Raw genomic sequence first — 8,024 nt, 5'->3', positions numbered from 1 at the left:
AAGTTACTTAAGTAAAAAAGTGAGCTGGTTTAAAGGGAAATGCATGGCACGCGTTTATGGCAAAAAATGGACAGTGGGGTCCAACCGAATGAGGTGGGGAATGCGGATGTGACTAAGGCCTGGCATCCTGTCAGCGGATAACCATCGCCGGGATAATTGTGTCAAGACGAACCAGATTAATGCTGTGGCTGAACAGGTTTCACTCACCCGTGCTACGTGTCCACTGTGGATCGGTGGCGGTGGGGAGGGGGTGGGGCTGGAACTCGATCCACTAGAGAGGCCGGGCTTTCCTTTTTGAGTCTGTGCATCCTTCAGGTCACCTGAGTGAGGAAGCAGCTTCAACATCTTGCATTTCCCCATCTCCCCCTTCAGGCAGAGCAGGACTCCGGCTCTGCCCTGGGGCGGGGGGACAATGCAAAGTTTTTGCTGCATTTTACTTACGGCAAACTTCCATTCATGGCAAGTGATACTGGCTGTCCACTCGCAGTCGTGCTTGAAAGGCTTAAGGGGTGTTGATTGAAATAGGTGCGTGAGTAGGGTCCTGGCGCAGGCAGCTGGTGTCTCAGGCGGGCAGAAGGTGGCCACTCTGCGGAACCCAAGCCGGTGGCGGCATGCGGACACCTGACGTCGAGAAGATCCTGCTCTAAGCAAATGACCTAGGAACCCACCGTATAAAAAAAGATGAAGGTGGGGGCGCCTGGGGGGGCTCCGTCGGTTCAGCGTCCGACTTCGGCTCAGGTCACAATCTCACGGTTCGTGGGTTCGAGCCCCGCGTGGGGCCCTGTGCTGACAGCTCGGAGCCCGGAGCCTGCTTCGGATTCTGTGTCTCCCTCTCTCTGCCCCTCCCCCACTCATTCTCATTCTCACACTCTCTCTCTCTCAAAAATAAACATTAAAAAAGATGAAAGCGGATGTGCCCTGGCCGAAGGGGTATGAGGAACACCCCCCACCACCACCACCGCCACAGCCCCAGGGCAGAAACCTCTCTCTGGGAGGGGCTTTCCGATGCTCCCTTGAAACGAACACGAAGCCCTTTGACAATATCCCAGGCTGGGTTGATCACCGAGATCTGAGCACCCGGCAGAAATCTTGTGGTGCTCCCTGCCGGGGGGACTCCCCAGGAGGCTGGGAAGAGCGGTACTCCTGAAGGAAGCGGCTCTCCACCTTGTGCCACCGTGGCCCAAGTGACCAATCCCCCGTGCACCTCACGGACACCGGGGTACAAGATAAAAGCTGTTGGCGCCGCCGGTTACAGCGAACGCCTATCACTCACCTTTCTGAGATCCACCCTTCACCTCCCCGGCAGCCCTGTCTTCTCTTGGCAACACGTGTAGTTCGGCATCCCCCCGTATTCCCTCCCTGTTCTACGCAAAGGATATATGGCCTAGTTTGGCCAGCCAGCCACTCCCTCCCTCCGCCACTGTGATTGATGCAGAGATGGGCATGACCTAAGCTGGGCCAAGCACAGTGACTCTCGGAACCTTTGCTGAGGGGCGCCTGGGTGGCTCACTGGGTCAAGCCAATGACTGTTTTTTTTTTTTTTTAAATTAAAAAAGGGTTTTTTTTAATGTTTATTTTTGAGAGAGAGAGAGAGAGAGACAGAGTGTGAGCGGGCAAGGGGCAGAGAGAGAGGGAGACACAGAATCCGAAGCAGGCTCCGGGCTCCGAGCTGTCAGCACAGAGCCCGACGCGGGGCTTGAACCCGTGAACTGCAAGATCATGACCTGGTCTGAAGGCAGACGCTTAACCGACTGAGCCACCAGGCACCTCTAAGTGTATGACTTCTGATTTCAGCTCACGTCATGATCCCACAGTTCGTGGGGTCGAGCCCCATGTAGGGCTCTACGCTGACAGAGCGGAGCCTGCTTAGGATTCGCTTTCTCTCTCAAAGTAAATAAAACATTTATTTTTTTTAATGGTTTTAAACTTATTTTTGAGAGAGCGGGAAAGGGGCAGAGAGAGGGGGACAGAGGATCCGAAGCAGGCTTTGTGCTGACAGCAGCAGGCCCAACGCGGGGCTCAAGTTCACGAACCGCAAGATCATGACCTGAGCTGAAGTCGGATGCTCAACCGACTTAGCCACCCAGGCATCCCAATAAATAAAACATTTTTTTAAAAAGCATCTGACTCTTGATTTCCACTTGGGTCGTGGTCTCATGGTTTTGAGATCAAGCCCCGCGTTGGGCTCTGTGCTGGGTGTGCAGCCTGCTTGGGATTCTCTCTCTCCCTCTGCCCCTCCCCCTTCCTCTCTCAGAAAAAAAACAAAAACGAAAACCCACGAGGCGGTTGCTAGTGCAGCCACCTAGAGCTGCTAGGGATGTTAGTGGACAAAACAGTGCCCAGAACTCACACTCATCTGGAAACACAACGTGGCCTTATTTGGAAATAACGAATAAAGGATTGAGATGAGATCATACTGGGAGTCGGGTGAGCCTGAGAACCTACTATGTTCTACGCAGTGCTCTAGGTGCTGGGGACATAGTGGTGAAAGACACACGGACCCAGCCTTCAGGGTGTCAGGGAGCAAGCAGTCAACAGGAGACCTGTCACAGGAAATTAGGATACGTGCTATGAAGTAAACGGGCGAGGGGCTGAGACAGAAACAAAAGGGCAACTCTGATCAGGAAATAAAATGATGTGAGAACGTAAATATGCAATAAACACCATATAAACCTCAAGTGCACTGTAAAGAAATACAGTAAAACCTTGGTTTGCAGGCATAATTCATTCCGGAAACGCACTTGTAACACAAAGCACTTGTATAGCAAAGCGACTTTCAAGAACCATTGGCTCAGTTGTGATCATGTGACAGTCAGCATCACACAGCTCATGTTGCAAGACCTCGCTCGTTTATCAAAATTTATTAGAAACGTTTGCTCGCCTTGCGGAACACTCGCAGACCAGGTTTACTCGCAATCCAAGGTTTTACCGTATTAACGTATGTATAGAAGCTGAAGGTTGCCTACCTGTAGATTTATTCTTTCCAGTGTTTATGACAATCTGAGTTGGGGTTTTCTTTTACTTGCCGTTGAAGGCATCCAGAAGTGCCAGGATAAACAGGATGAATGCCTTGCTTTGGGTCCTTTTGGCTACTTGGGTAAGTATATTATCCCTATGGTTTGAGCTATTTTGAGTTTTCTGTACTTGAAACCCAGGCGTCCTTGGTAATATAGTCTTACACTATTCTGGTTTAAAAAAAAAAATAAGGAAGCTGGATCAGACAACAAGACTAGCAAAGGCAAGAATAAAAATTAGCTTCGTATGGGGAGCCTGGATGGCTCAGTCAGTTAAGCGTCTGACTTCAGCTCAGGTCATGATATTGCAGTTCATGAGTTCGAGCCCCGCGTCAGGCTCTGTGCTGACAGCTCAGAGCCTGGAGCCTGTTTCGGATTCTGTGTCTCCCTCTCTATCTGCCCCTCCCCTGCATGCTCTCTGTCTCAAGAATAAATAAACATTAAAAAAAATTTTTTTAATTAGCTTCGTTTAATTATGTATTGTTTTTTATTTTTGAGACAGAGCACAGGCAGGGGAGGGGCCGAGAGAGAGGGAGACACAGAATCCGAAGCAGGCTCCAGGCTCTGATCTGTCAGCACAGAGCCCGACGTGGGGCTCAAACTCACGAACTGTGAGATCATGGCCTGAGCCAAAGTTGGACACTTAAATGACTGAGCTACCCAGGAGCCCCAAAATTAGCTTCTTTTATTTTTATTTTTTTATTTTTTATTTTTTATTTAAAAAAATTTTTTTTAACGTTTATTTATTTTTGAGACAGAGAGAGACAGAGCATGAACGGGGAGGGGCAGAGCGAGAGGGAGACACAGAACCGGAAGCAGGCTCCAGGCTCTGAGCCATCAGCCCAGATCCCGATGCGGGGCTCGAACTCACAGACCGCGAGATCGTGACCTGAGCTGAAGTTGGCGCTTAACCGACTGAGCCACCCAATTAGCTTCTTTTATACTAAAATTATACGTATTCTACATTAGTATGTTGGTTAAGGGGTGGGAGTGAGTCTTTGTGAAGGGAGTGGGCTAAATGTGCTAAGAAAGATAACTACATCAAAGAATACATTATGAGGAGGGGCTTAAAGATGCTACCCTGCTGGCTTTGAACATGGAAGGGGCCACCAGCCAGGGAATGCAGGTGGCCTCTAGAAACTGAAAATTCATACCATAAGACGTGTTAAAAAATGCAGATGGAGGGGCACCTAGGTGGCTCAGTTGGTTGAGTGTCCGGCTTCGGCTTTGGTCATGATCTCATGGTTCGTGAGTTCCAGTCCCACATTCGGCTCTCTGTTGTCAGCACGGAACCCACTTCAGATCTTCTGTCCCTGCCTCTCCCCCTGCTGCACCTCCCCTACTTGTGCACTCTCTCTTTCAAAGCCAAATAAACATTTAAGAAAACAAAAATTAAAATGCAGATGGAATAAAAATTTAATTGTCAAAGTCATAAAAGTACGAGAATAAAATATAGGATAATCTTTTTCATAATCTTGGGGGTGAGGAAGGCCTTTCTTAAGTAGGCTGATAGTAGGCCAAAGAACTGTAAGAGACAATACAAATAGATTTGAATACCTAAAGATTTTTAAATTCTGTATAGCAAAATACATCACAAGCAAAATTGAAAGGGCAACAACAAATCAGGAGAAAATATTTCTAATGTATATGCCAAAAGGTGAATATGTGTAATAAAGACTTGTTCCTATAAATCAATATAAAACAGCAGCCCAATTAAAAGTGGGCAAAATACAGAAAAAAGCAATTCAAAGGCTAAACGTCCACAAACACATAAAAGACCATTAATCTCACTATTGAGAGGACATATTTACTTATTAGAAATATTTTTAAAAGGCTAATAGTGCGTAATTTTTGAAGAAAATGGGGGAACAAGTAGGCATTTGTATACACTTCCAGGAGTCCTCTAAATCTTCCTTTTTTGGAGGATTATTTAGCAATAATTATCAAAATTTTAAACATGGACATTATATGGTCCCAAAGGATTCTTTCTAGGCGTTCATCTTATGGAGATATTTTGCACAAGTGTCAAACAGTAAATTCCAATGATGAAAAAGAAAACAAAAACAATCTCAATGTCAATTCATAGGGATTGGTTACATAAATTCAAGAAACCTAGTATGAAGTATTATGCAATTGTTAAAAATGAGGAAACATATACATATATATGTACATATATGTGTGTGTGTGTGTGTGTGTGTGTGTATGTATATGTTTTGCATTATCATGGGAAAATACCCACATTATACCAAGTGAAAAAGTGAAAAAAGTTACTTCTTTTTTTTTTAAATTTCTTTTTCAACGTTTATTTATTTTTGGGACAGAGAGAGACAGAGCATGAACGGGGGAGGGGCAGAGAGAGAGGGAGACACAGAATCGTTAACAGGCTCCAGGCTCTGAGCCATCAGCCCAGAGCCCGACGCGGGGCTCGAACTCCTGGACCGCGAGATCGTGACCTGGCTGAAGTCGGACGCTTAACCGACTGCGCCACCCAGGCGCCCCAGGTTACTTCTAAAATCATATGTGTGGGTGTGCCTGGCTGGCTCAGTCAATAGAGCATGTGACTCTTGATCTCGGGGTTGTGGGTTCGAGCCCCACGTTGGGTGTAGAGATTACATAAACAACATAAAAAATCTTTAAGAAAAATAATATCGTGGGTGTGCGTGTGTGTGTATGTGTTATACCAGACACATTGTGTGCTATCTTTATGTGGATATATCTTTGGAATGAAGATTTATAGAGAGCCATAGCTTTCATTTTTGTGTTCTATGAATTATTCACCATAAACAAGTATTTCCTCAATCATGAAAGGAGTCATACATTAAAAGAAATACATGGGAAGATTTTTTTTCCCATTTTTTAATGTTTTTATTTTTGAGAGAGACACAGAGCATAAGTGGGGGTGGGGGGCAGAGAGAGAGAAGGGGGAGACCACAGAATCCGAAGCAGGCTCCAGGCTCCGAGCTGTCAGCACAGAGCCCGAAGTGGAGCTCGAACCCATGAGCCATGAGATCATGACCTGAGCTGAAGTTGGACACTTAACCGACTGAGCCACCCAGGCGCCCCTAGAAATACACGGGAAGACTTTGAAACATGGTAATAGTTACCACGGATGACATTGGTCAGACGCAGTCCCAGCCGCCGCCAGTCAGAATGCCAGTTGCTACAGAACTTCTGGGAAGCCATTGGCACGCGTGTCTGGGATCGTTGAAACATTCTTTGACCCCATGACCTCCCTGCCAGGATTTCACTTGGAAACTGGTCAGGTGCTCAGCCAAAGACTTCAGTAGAAGGGATGTTTATAATAAAGTCAAAAACTGGAAACAACCAAAATGTCCGACAGGGGATTGGCTAATTCACTGGCTGGATAAACATACACTATGCAAATCCCCCAAATGTCTGGTTGTTAAAGATTATTTGATGACATGGGTAAATCATGATATTTGAAGATAGGGGCCTGTGATATAAAGTTGAATACATTAGAAGTATGCTAAGTGGCATATTCAGTAGACCCCAGATTTATTTTAAGCATTTTATAATATTATAAAATTTTTTTTTTAATTTTTTTTTTCAACGTTTATTTATTTTTGGGACAGAGAGAGACAGAGCATGAAGGGGGGAGGGGCAGAGACAGAGGGAGACACAGAATCGGAAACAGGCTCCAGGCTCTGAGCCATCAGCCCAGAGCCCGACGCGGGGCTCGAACTCACGGACCGCGAGATCGTGACCTGGCTGAAGTCGGAGGCTTAACCGACTGCGCCACCCAGGCGCCCCAATATTATAAAATTTTTAAAGTAGCAGAAATGTATCCAAACAGTTAACAGTTATCTCTGGGGAGCACTGAACGTTGGGTGACATCTGGATTTTCCGCATCTTCTAAATTTTCTGTAGGAAGCATGTATTGGTTTTTATAGTAATAAACATTATTTTGAGAAGGAAATGTTATACATGCAATGTGCTCAATCCCAATAGAAGGACACAGCCTCGCTTCTGAGCCTGACTACGTGGGCTTGAGTCCATACTCCATGAGCTCATGGCTGTGAGGATCTGGCTACTTCATCTCCCTGTGCCTCAGTGTCCTCACCCGCAAAATGGGACGATACAGCCCCGAACAGGTGGGACTGTTGGAAGAATGAGGACTCATAACATACCAAGGGCTTGGGACGGAACCTGGCACACGGTTAAATTACCGAAAACACTAGCCATCTGATTTGTTTGACATAGGAAAAAATTATGGGTGATCAGTGCTGGTAAAAATGTAGTGGAAATGAGTGGAAATGTGGTCCCCATGCCCAGCTTGCCAGGTAGACAAGGTCCAGCTCACTTGGGAAGCAATGTGACAAAACGCTCCAGGCATCAGGAAAATGATTGGAATCTTGCTCCTGTTATTCCCATCCTGGGACTGCGACGTAGAGAAATAATCTTGGAGATGCTCATTATAACATCATTCATAACTGGGAAAAGTGGTGAACAACCTGTCAATCAGGGGCTTAGAACAAAGCCTACACAGGGGAATGGATTTGTAAATCATTTTACACCCACCAGTGAAATATCGTTAGCCCCAATAATGATGAGTACGAGGTGTCTGTAGTTACAAAGGACAATGTTCGTGGTATAATAAGGACAAATCAGAGGAGCCAACATTGTTCCTACACTCTGATCACAATGAAATAACATTTCTTTTTAAATGACATTTGAGGGCGCCTGGCTGGCTCAGTCGGTCACGTGTCCAGCTTTTGATCAGGTCATGATCTCGTGGTTCAAGGGGGTGTGAGCCCCGCGGCGGGCTCTGTGTGCTGACAGCTTGGAGCCTGGAGCCTGCTTCGGACTCTGTGTCTCCTCTCTCTGCCCCTCCCCTGCTCACGCACGGGTACTCTCTCTCTCTCTCAAAAAGAAACATCAGAGAAAAATAAAAATGGCTGTAAATATGTGAAACGTATTCAGTATTTAAGCCAACTGCGGATTTTGCCATGAAATTTGTAGCTTAAAGTTTCAAAGGAAACTAAAATCATC

This window comes from Prionailurus bengalensis, chromosome E2, assembly GCF_016509475.1.
Source record: "Prionailurus bengalensis isolate Pbe53 chromosome E2, Fcat_Pben_1.1_paternal_pri, whole genome shotgun sequence".
NCBI classification, from domain to species: domain Eukaryota; kingdom Metazoa; phylum Chordata; class Mammalia; order Carnivora; family Felidae; genus Prionailurus; species Prionailurus bengalensis.
Note: the sequence above shows the minus strand (reverse complement) of the source record.